This window comes from Anneissia japonica, unplaced genomic scaffold (assembly GCF_011630105.1).
Source record: "Anneissia japonica isolate Jap-2015-1 unplaced genomic scaffold, ASM1163010v1 scaffold287801_len30788_cov195, whole genome shotgun sequence".
Lineage (NCBI taxonomy): Eukaryota > Metazoa > Echinodermata > Crinoidea > Comatulida > Comatulidae > Anneissia > Anneissia japonica.
Window position 1 is genome coordinate 11238 of NW_022747854.1, and position 12329 is coordinate 23566.

The 12329-nt window shown below is 34.4% G+C and overlaps 1 long non-coding RNA gene across 1 annotated transcript; it reads right to left on the bottom strand.

Annotated features, from left to right (window-relative positions):
* On the bottom strand, positions 1–10500 carry LOC117120635. Its single transcript, XR_004447393.1, has 3 exons — positions 10346–10500; positions 2505–2574; positions 1–1214 (listed from the first exon to the last, which is right to left on the bottom strand). It is a non-coding gene; the product is annotated as an uncharacterized LOC117120635 (long non-coding RNA).
* Positions 10501–12329: the final 1829 nt, after the last annotated feature.

Consider the following 12329-nt stretch of genomic DNA (forward strand, 5'->3'; position numbering starts at 1 on the left):
CCAGCGGGCCGCGATTTTTTTTTTTTTTTTTTTCGTGAAGAGCCAAGCATAGGGAAACATATAAAGCGCTCTGATTGGCTAATGATAAGATAAAATCATCGCACAAGTTGGCACAAGAGTCAACCAACTCGCACTCGAATACGGATACGGTGCGAGTGAGAGTGATCCCAAGAAAGTATAGGTTTGATTCACCAATTGCAGACTATGGTTTTTCTCAGAATAAGTTTTCACTATTTTTACTGTATACGTAACCCACAACGATCTAGGTAAAATTGTAAGGAGGGATGCATCTCATGACCCTATCTAGGCCCAGTCTAGGCAAGGCCTACCCTTGGCGTAGATGGAAGATGGACCTACCATCCCTATCCCATATCATCAATCATGATGCAAGAAAGATCAATGCAACACTAGGCCTAGTTTGCATGACAAGTTCGCCTTCTTTCTCTGAAGAAGTACCTAGCAGAGCAACCTGTTTAAGGCCCAAATAGTTTATTTTCCCCTTTATTTCTACACCTCAATACTGTAATATAATAATTATTAATAAATATTTACCCTACTACCATACAACTATACTACTACTAAGGCTTAGACCCTGGCCTATTGTCCACAGCTCTCCAATAATTTTTATTATAATTATAATTTTTAAATTATAATGTTATTCTTGACTAACAGCAAACTTGGCAATATGAGATGCCCCCTTACTTTATTATTTAGTTGCTCAAATTATTTGTTGTAATTTTTTTTTATCACTTTGATTTTTCCATTTTGTACTTTTTTCTGATGTTACAACATTTTAATTGTATAGTCTTTTATTATAGGCCCCTATATATCCTTTTTTAATGAATATTATGTAACACATGTAACATGCAATTTGGTCTTTGGTCACTTATATTATTGTTTGAGATGTGATGTTTGAATAAATAAAGTAATATTTTTAACCAGCCTACAAATAAGTAGCAACATAGGTTTTTTTTTATAAAAAATTTCCTCAAACTGCTGATGTTGTTATGTCATGACATAATAAATGGATGCAAAGTACAGCACAATTAAATACTTGAATCTGGTGGGTTTTTTTAGGTCCATGATACCAAAGAGTGGGAATATGGCCTTTTGGGATGCTTCTGGATGGAACGCTGACTGATAGACATTGCTAATAGCAGAATGCATAGAATCATCTCATCACTACTTCAACACAGCCAATTCCAGATGAATGCCTAACCAAAATACATGAGCAAATGTACAATGTAAAAGCCAGATGTTGTCTGTAATGTCAAAATAACTTTAGAAAATTTAGGAAAGAAACAGTTGGATAATGGAAGGTTGTGCGAAGAGAACATTTTACTGTAAACTGAGTACTTCTTGAAAGCAAAAAGAGAGAAAGTCTCCCATAACCTAGTGTATACAATAAAACCAAAACCTTGAAAAAACTTATTCTTCTAAGTCATCTCATAAGTCAATATATATCTTGTCTACATGATCTGGTTTAAGCCAACCACATATCTGTCTCTTATACACATCTAGATGTGTATAAGAGACAGGGGCCACTCAGCCCTGTCTCTTATACACATCTTTATATCAAACAATCAAAAATATTAATCGAAATTCCCTCTTTCGACATTGTCTAAATCCGTTACAATTTAATTATTTTATCAATATTTTGACCAAATTCGGTAATAGAGGGCGGCCTTTTCATACGTTTTAACTGGCTGCCATTTTGTTGTTGTTCGTGAGATTTGCATTTTTTTTAAATTATATTATTATAGATATTATATTTTCTACAAAATTTTCGTAATGATCGAGGTATCGTTGGTCAATTTTGAAGGGCAAGACGTTTGAAAGGCCTACAGATTTCAACCCACACTTGCGTTTTTATAATTGTCAAAACACCTACTGATACAACGGATGATTTGATCATTACAAACGTTAATATAAAACAAAGAGTATAATATCTAGAATCGGAAAATGTAAAAAAAAAATGCAAATTGTATTGGTTTTAACACAGAATGGCGACCGATTTAATGTATAAAAAAGCCCGCTGTCTATGGGAAAATTGATCATAATATTTATTTTAAAAATATATTTTAACGGTTTAAATTTAAAAAGAAATCTCATATAAATGATAGGCAAACTTACAGTAGGTCCATTTCATATTTGTAAGTCATTGACAGTTGAATGAGAATAGGTAATGAAAAATAATTATTTTATTTTATTGTTCTAGAACCATTACATTATATGGCTCTATTTACTGTAGTAATGAGCTGCACTATACTTCTAGGAAGTGGAGGTATTCTGTGAATTGTATGACAAGGGAAAAATAATATTCTCTATTTTGTAATACAGTACTGTAGGTTTGAGCATTACAAGTGCTGAGATATAAAGAATTATTTCTGGGGGATTTTTTACTCTCATTTAAGATTACATGCATATGTAGGATTGTCAGTATTGATCGAGATAGAGTACTAGTATTAGTCTGAAATTCAACAATTTTTGCAATGTGAACCTACCTTAAACATGTTCTGTTAGCCGTATAAACCCCGATTTGCTACCAATTTTACTGCTTGCACACACTGTTTTCTGTAGAGTTAAAGTTAGATGTTGTCACACATCAATTACTGCATTCTTTCACAAGACAAATGAACATTGTCCCTGAGCCCAAACTCATCAATAATGTAATTAAATATAATATAATCAATATTCAATGAGATTCAAGAGTTATTCTCCATTAAATTTAATTGTAAATAATTTTATTTGATGTGTATTTTTAAATACAATTCTATTGAATGAAACATTATTTTATTATTTTTCTAGTTTTCTAAATAAAATTTAAATGTTTTATCTATATGTAATACATATTCATGTTTGTGTTTGGTCGAATAAAAGAGTTGGCTAAAAAATGACCGGAAATGCCATTTCTGACCTTTAACATAATTTATATATGATAGTCATTATTATCTCCGCAACCACTGGTGGTAGAGAGTTACTTTTAGGACCAAATTGTTCGAAACATGCACATTTCTATTTTCTCTTAAAGTACAAAAGTTCCGAAACGAATTTGTGTAGGGCATACACAATAGAATCAGGCAGGCTAGCCCCTCCCCCCCCCACCTCACACTTGGCTGCTTAAGTCTGCTGTAGACGACAGGCGGATATTTTTCTCTTGTGTTTTTTTTTGTATCATTTCAATGAAGATACTGAGTAGGCCTACAACATAGGACTACACATACGCCCCCCCCCCCACGTCCGACATTATGTCGGCACTGCTTCTGGAACCACTGCTGATTTCAGGGCAAGCCTATTTGGTAGTTATTTTCATATACATGGTTCACTGATTGTTACTTCGGGCGTATTTTACTGACTCGATGATATTCGACAACAAAACCTTTTGCCTTTTGGTATATATTTATTATCTGTTATCAAGATCATCAAGACATAACATTACAGTCCCACAACAGCTAAATTAAGGCATAGTAAAACGGTGTATTCGACTTCAAATGGACGCTCTCCATGAACAACATGTACTCCTACAGTATGGCGTCCCTAGTTTTCAACGCGCAACACTCGTTCTTTACCGCACTAAACTTTCGGGACTCTACCATTATACTACAAGGTATGTTATATATGTATGAACCAACAGAGGGCCTCCTATATGAATCTATATTCATCACACTGATTATGAACTGAGCATGTGCAGTAAGCATTCGCTTGGCTGCAACAGCGTTCGTTGACTGTATTGTATAACAAAAGCAGGCAACACTCAACGAATCACCGGCATGGAAGAAAAAAGCAAATCTCAAATCTCGTTTCCAATCTCCGTGTATAGTTGTCTCAGTATGCATCAAACTCTATCTTTTCAGAAAATCTCCAAGTGTAAAAATGCCTAATTTAGCTAATTACACTAATAATTGCCCAATGTCACAAAACAGCAAAAATGGAATTTTCGTTTTCACGAAGTGACACAAAATTGTGTGTCTGTTCGTGAAATCATTTTTCAGCGATATCTGGGGTTTAACGTTTTCACGAATGGCACTATCGACGAGCAAAATATATTCCTACATATTGGTATTAGGGGGAGTCCTGTATAGGTTTCGAGCGTTTTGTACGCGGTGGATTTCGCGCGAATAATCATAATATTTGCCACAGTGTCAGCCGTCGTATGTGTAGTAGTGACGACAAATTGAAGTCAAGAGGAAAAGATTGTGTTTTCCTTGTGAAAATTTGATTATTTCTGTCTTATCAGTATGTTTTAGGCAAGGCCTAGGTTTATATACTGTAATTAAATACCATTGGCTAGCATGCCAGTCATGGTCGAGGGTTTAAATATTATTATCTAGCCTAGCTAGGGGCCTAGCCTAGACAGACCCGGGTAGGCCTATAGGTCCTTCTCTAGATCTATCAACTAGGCAAATCTAAGATAAGGGCCGAGGAACAGCCGGCAAGGTCGAACTAGCCCATCTAAGTCTAGGCCCTATCTGATAAAAATGTTGCCTAGGCCTAGCTAAGCTTGTAGTAAGCCTAGACTAGATTCTTATATATTTTTAATTAACCTAATACTGTCAATATGGTTATTTTGTTTATGTGTATAGGCATAGGCACAACTGCTAGCCTTATCTACGAGGGCATAAGAAGACCACGTTCCAAGCCAAGTTCCAGTAAATAAACAGGGATACTAAAGAGAAAGACAATGAAGAAAAGGCGCTCTCAGAAAAGGTAAGTAACTTGACTAAAATGCTAACTATACTGTTACTAAAGGAAGAAGGAGTATCGCTTATAGAGATGGAAACAAAATTGAATTTTGTTGTCGGACTAGAATATTTTTTTATTAGACATAGTGGGTATAATATCTTATTGTAAACAAACTTTCTAGTAATTTCTACAAATGATTTTTTGTTTATAAATTACTAACAATTTTGTTACTTAAATCTAATTATAATACTGTGGCAGAAGGCGTGAGACTGGCTTACAACATCTTGCAACATGCTTAAGTATCCTACGCTGGCTGCAACAAGCTGAAATTGTGTCCTGCCGATGTCAATGAATGATTGTTTGCGTTTCAGTGAGTGTAACTACCCTACTGTTTTGTGCATGGCTGTAATATTGAAGGTCATTGCTATTACAATAAGGTTGTGACACATCACATTTTCAAAAATTGTACTTGGTTACTTTATACTGTCTCCTTTGAAGAGCAGGATGTGACTGTAAGTTTTTAAAAACTGTTATAAAAGCCCATAGTAAGTATGGTCCTTCATATAGAGTAGTCAGTATAGTGCCAAGAATTATTAGAGCTGACAGCATAGGTTCAAGAAAATAAGAAGATATTTTTTGCTACATTAAAATTCAAATTATTATGGAGTATTACAAAAGAGCAAAAAAAAAAAAAACCCTTTTCATTTTAGAGATGCAGTACAGATTAATAATTTTAAAAAGCTCAATAACACTCAAAATACTATGTAGGACAACTAGATCAGTTAAAACTTAACCTTTGACAATCAACTATAAATTAATCATATTTGTATGGTATTTAATATAGTGAAGATGATGGGTCTTTCTCGTTTTGCACCAGGATATTGAGTAGAAGTTATGTTTTCCATATGATTCATCTCAATATATAACTTGCAATTTTGTTTTTAGTAGTTTTATTTTACAATTTATATTTACTATCTGTAATCATATGTCCTTTTTACACCCATTACTACCTATTACACTTACACACATAGTTGCATTGTAGAGTAATCATAGTTTCTTTAATCTTTTACAGAAACCAGCGGCTGTCCAAATGTGATGAAGTTTCCAGACTCCCAGCATGAAACATGCAAGAATTTTAGTTGTAATGCAGAGGTGTTGTCAGCATGTACTAAGTGTTTATGTTTACTGTGTTATGACCGCTTTATGTTAAATGATGAGTGTAAGTCACACAATAACTATTTTAATATTTGCCAGCCTAAATGAGGACCAGAAGGGACAACGAAAAAGGTACCGAGAAGGTAGATAAGCCAATGTATCCTGAAGTTGCAGTAATAGAAAATACCTGTGATAGTGATGATATGACTGGACCAACATCAAAAGCTACTACACTAGCATCAACTACAGATGTCTTCCTTATATGCAGAAACACCAAATGTATTGCTTGGTCTGGATGGCCTTCTGTGTCCTGTTGAAACATCAAACATAACTGAGGTATTCGAATTCGATTTTCCCATTCTCTCTCAAATTCCTGTAGCAGAAAGCCTCTTTACAATTGGTGAGTTAGATATGATTTTTTTTTCTATGGTTTCAAGTTCTCAAACAGAACTACTGGGTACGGATGACTCTGCTAAAACAGAAAAATTGTCTGTTTCAAATTTTGCTGCCGATAAGGAATCAAGACCATTCTCTCCCAAAATATCTGAGCCATTCAGAGTAGATGTTCCCATCCCCTCTCCAATTCATGTAAAAGAAAGCATCCCTTCAATTATTCGTGAGTTAGATATGGATGTTCCTACAGTTTTAAGTTCTGAAGCAGAACAGCTGGATAATGAGGACTCAGCAGAAGATGAAAGATCGTCGGTTTCAGATTTTGCTGTTGATGGGGAATCATGACCACACTCTCCTAAAAATTCCAAAACAAGTAAAAGCAGAAATTTTTCTTTTAAGAAAAAAAGAGATAGAGGTGAGGCCTACGAAACAGAAAAAACAAACCGACTAATGCCAGCACGAAGAGGTTACCTACAAATTTCTATGTGCACACACTGTGTGAAGAGAGGATTCGATTGCAGTAAGATTACAAATGCAGACCACCTTACAATAAATAAAGCATTGTTCGGCATGGGCGATTTGCAAAAGCAAAGAGAATGGATCAGTAGGCATGTATCAGCAGAGCCGAATTCAAAAGGGATTAACCACTACTCCTTTTTTTCCCAAAAGTAAATGCCGATAATATTAAATGGCATGTATGGCGTGACATGTTTGTGGGTACTATTGGTGTTTCCTTTCGTCAAGTGCGCACTGTCATTAGTAAATTGTGTTGTTGCGGTATTCTTGAGGGAGATAAAAGGGGTGGCCGGCAACAATTTGACCGAGATTACCAGCTGAGACAAGTCATAAGCCGCATCTCGAAATTCCCACAAAATGGAATCGCACTACTGTCGAGCAAACTGTAAGTGCCAATATCTGTCTTCTGATTTAAATTTCAGTATCATGCACAGGATGTACAGGCAAGACAATGAACATGTCGCATCTATCTCATTTTGCAAGAAAGTGTTTAAGTCGTTAAATCTAAAATTTCACCACCCTAAAAAAGACATGTGTAGCCTGTGCGATAACTACAAGCGCTCAGGTAAAGAACAGAAGGCATTGCTGCAAGAGCGGTATACTAGCCACATCCAAGAGAAAGATAACGTTCGTGAGCTAAAGAAAGCTGCTAAGGAAAACACATAAAAGAAGCATCGAGCAACTGTCTTCGATTTCCAGCAAGTTATATACCTGCCCAAATCACCCAGATCTGATTTTTTTTTTTTTTTTATAAACGACGTTTAGCGTGTTATAATTTCACAGTTTATGAGTTGGGGAGCAAAGACAGATTTTGCTTTCTCTCACATGAGGTCATAACACGCCGTGGATGCTGTGAGACTGCGTCATATCTCCATCATTATCTGCAGAAAGTGGACACGGAAGGTGTTGAGAAAGTTGATTTCTTCTCAGATGAATGTGTGGGACAGAATAAAAATGTTATCCTCCCTGCCATGATGATGAACTTCTTGGAAAATTCGAAATCTGTAGAAGACATCAAGTTGTACTTTTTTGAGACAAACCACGGCCAATCCGAAGGTGATCCTGTGCACAGTACGATAGAGAGGGCCATGGAGCGTATATCAGAAATTGCCCCTGATCCGTACAGCATAATTAATGTACAGTCTTCCGACATAAGACTGGAAGCTTTACAGTCAGAAAAGGGGGATTTTCAGGGTGAGAAGGTCCTTGAATGGCCAGAAAATTAACTGGACCAGCTTTATGCAGATCCATATCAACAAGCGTAAGCCTGATGAGATCAATTTTATGTACTCACACTTAGATCCGAGGTTTGACACAATACAAATTAGCAGCACCCGTCAGCATGCAGATACACCAGATATAATTCCTGATCCAGAAGAATTATATAAGTCCGGTGCCCCAAAACTCTCGGACGCGAAATATCAAGACCTCATAAGCTTATGCTCTGGACCTGCTCCAGTAATTTCCATTCCAGAATACCAATCATTTTATAGACAACTCCCACATTAAATTACAAATTCACCAACATATTTGCTTTCACTTACAAAATCAATTTAACACTCGTCAAATCTCAGGTATTCAAAACCAGCTTAAAAGAACAAAATATCACCAAATATCAATTACAGTAGCATTAAGTGCTTATATTTTTCTCTCAAAATATAGCTTTTGCTCAAATTAATATTAATTGATTAAATGAATGATTGATCGAGTGATTAATAGATTGATTGGATAGTTGGTTAATTGGATAATTTGTTGGTTAAGTAGCTAAGATATTATTTATTTAAGTTTTATCCGGGACCACAAACACAGGCTCTGCCTCCTTGGTTTCTTATCATAAATTATGTTTATAACTATGTTTATAAGTGAAATAAATATGAACTCATTATTTTTTTTATACTCCCAGAAACATTGATTCTTCTTTATGTTACTAGATTGTTCATATCATCATGTCGGTAATATTATTGTTTCATTTCATTTCACACTGTTGTACAGGTATGTTTAAGTATAAAATTCAATTAAACTAATTAAACTACAATGTACTTATGACAATTAATTGTTAAAACTGTACGATAATTTATCATGCATTTATGTATAATAATAATTAAAAACGTTTGAATTTCGATGAATTTAACAAAATTCGACCGTGGTTATGTCTACTCCGAAGTGATGGAACCAACGTGCTCATTGACAAGTTGACGTAACATCGGAGTAGATGAAACCACTGTGTTAAAATTAATATTAAAATTTAAATCAATTTAAAAACACAAAATGAATTTAAAAAAAAACTTCTATTGAAGGTGGTTAATGCCATTGGGCCGAAACAAAAATTCTTGTGTTGACCATGTTCTCGACCTCGTAAAATTGTTTCTAAATAAAAATAAAGGCCTACTACTACAACTACAAATAATTACATTCGTTTATAAAATAGGCCTATATTGAAAGCAAAACGAATCGCATAACATTGTCGCAACGCTTACTGTCAAGCAAAAAGGGCTAGGCCTAGATTAGGGGTCCTAGGCCTATTCCAGCCTGTTTAACTCATTAAAATAATATTGTTCATCGCAGTAAAAAATATATATATATAATACCGACCAACAAGTTCGTATATTTTAGGCCGGTCTGGCGTGGCCAACACATTTTTTTTTTTATTTAGCCTTACGTAATTAACATTGAAAAGATAAAAATGTGATGAATGTTGATGAAAATATATAATACGAAATGTTGAATAAAAGTTAAATTTGAACATAACTGTTAATTTATGATGTATTTTTACTAATCCTATAGTAGGCTACTTGTGATGGTGCAGAATTCCTGTGCAGTTACTGGGCGTGCTCATTCATTTTACCAAAACAATTACGAATTATTTAATTTTAGATTAGTGCTAGCTATATATAACTTGTAGATGATAAAGTACTGTGCCTTTCTGGCATACACTGTAGACGACATAAAAACAAGTGTAACCGAATTGCAATCTTGACTGTGCCGGTAGCGGCCAGAGGACGAAATTGCTCTCTTATACACATCTAGATGTGTATAAGAGACAGGGTGTTTCCTTTCGTCAAGTGCGCATTAAACAGTATTGATGCTATAGAAAATAACATAATATTGATGGTAATTACTTGAAAAACAACCAAATCTAAATATTTCCATGAATTACAACAATTGGGATAAAAATATTAATTTCCTGGCAACTTCTAAAAATTATATAGCGCCACCTACAGTAAAGCGTTACGACAGTGAAAAATGGCGACGTACATAATCGCTTACCATGTGCGACAAGCATTCGTAATAACATTACCCTTACTAAAATCATGTGTAATCGAACAGACTACATTAAGCAACGATGGTAAACATAATGATATACTGTAACTCAATTACAACAATAGTCGCATAATGCTTCATACAGTAAATAATTAGAAAATTAACAGCGATTACAGAGACATTTCTTATTACAGTGCTTATTCAAGGGCACCGTACGATAGTTTTCATATTTGGTCTGGCTAGCTAGGCCTAACAAAAGAAAATTAGCTAAACTATATAATTCAAAGCGTATGCAAATTCAGCATTACAAATTATTGATCAGAAAAAGTCAATTTACCTTTTACATTAGTTGTCATGGACAACTCTACAGAAAAACAGCATTTAAAACATCAATCAACAATATAAAAAACAGAGACTGGTTTCAGAACTCGGCATGTTATCGCGTCTGATCATATTACGTGAAGCGCCCTCTATTTGGACTTGAGACTAAACAGAACATTGACGATTAAAAAAAACACAATCATCCTATCACATAATCCTAATAACTACAGAGGCCTACATTTTCAATAACATGGATTTAATCCTAATAAATAGGCTACTACAGTTAGACCAGGCTATAATTGAGATAGGTGCCACTTGGAGAGGTAGAAATTCTCATATGGTTTTTCTAGACCAGTTTTTTATGGGGAATCAGAATATGCGAGGTAAAAAGGGCGTAACCTGAGAACTTTCGCGTGAGGGCGCTTTTTTCAAAATGGCTGCCAAAATCCAATAAACTACATATATATGGGTAAAATAAGCACAGAAGAGGTAGGTTTGACCAACTTTGTTTGACCAACTTTTGAATATGTAATGATAGGAGTAAAGTATAATTAGCTAAAGTTATTAATGTGAAGATTTCGAGAGGCAATTGAGGGCGCTTTTTAAAATGGCGGCCAAAATTAAAGAACAGCTTAACAGCAGCTTCGGTACCCTAAATAAATTTGGTTAATTTACAAAACATGAATGTAATAACTGCTGTTGACTTTTTATATCCAAAATAACATATTTTAGGGTGGTGCGCTGACTCACTTTTGGAAATGTAAGTAAAAATGCTCCCTTATTTTAATCCTATTCTGTTTTGAAGAATGGAAAAACTATCACCAGAATCCTATAAAAATCCAGCTTCCTTACAATATCGGGTTGTTTTTCATTATTTTTGTGTACTACACAAGGTATTCCAGAGGACCACACAAATAGCTACCATAATTTTCATGTATAAAGGCATTAATTCATTTATTACATAATTATCCTTTACTGTGTAACCCTATGTTGAGCAATATTCTTCATGTATTGCTAATCACATTGCAATTAGTACAAGAAAAATACATCTTAGGGTTGAAAAACAGAATTTTTGTTTGCACAGTGCATTTTCTTAAGGTCCCTGTATGAACATTAAAAATCTAGAAAAATCTAAATAGGGGAAGTGGGTTTTTTTTTTCAAAATGGCCGCCAAATGGCTAATTTTAACCAAAAATTGGGGAAAAAAACTTGATATTTTTAACATATTTCAACATATTTTTTTGTCTAAAATATATTTACAAATCCTAACGTTTTTCTGATGCATAGAGATACATTTATTTGATTTGGGTATCATTAATTTCAAGATGGCTGCCACAAATACGACGACATATTTAGTATTTAGTATATAGTGGTGTATGCATAATACGCCAAGCAGCTATGGTGCTATATAACTTTTTACATGTTCCTATGGTCATAGAATTCAATTTTTCACAGAAACCATTTTATCGGAGGTCATTATGGCAGCCATCTTAGATTTCAAAATGGCCACCTTATAAAACCTTATTATCCACGGTATTATTTCCTCTTCTAACTTGGAATTATAATTATAGTGTCTAAATGGCCAAGGAATACTAGCATGCCATTTTTGATCTGTTAAGATTCTTCATTTAAGGTAAAACTTAAGGCCATTAACTAAATAATCTGACCAGATTCTTCATTTAAGGTCATTAATTTAAGGACATTCCAGGTCATTGCAGGTCAAATATTGTATGGCATCTTAATAATTACCTAACTGCCATGTTTTACATCTGAATCATACTGAAGCTCTTCAAATCCATTTTTACTAGAAACTACAGTACTTAATTCAGGGTAATTTTGGCAGCCATCTTTAATTTCAAAATGGCTGCCGTGCAAAAACTATATTTATTAATATCTTAGCTTTTAAAATCACTTCAAATTAGAATTCTGATATTTAACACTATGTTTTTGTGGTAAGGAAAATATACATATGATCATCTATATATAAATATATAGTTATT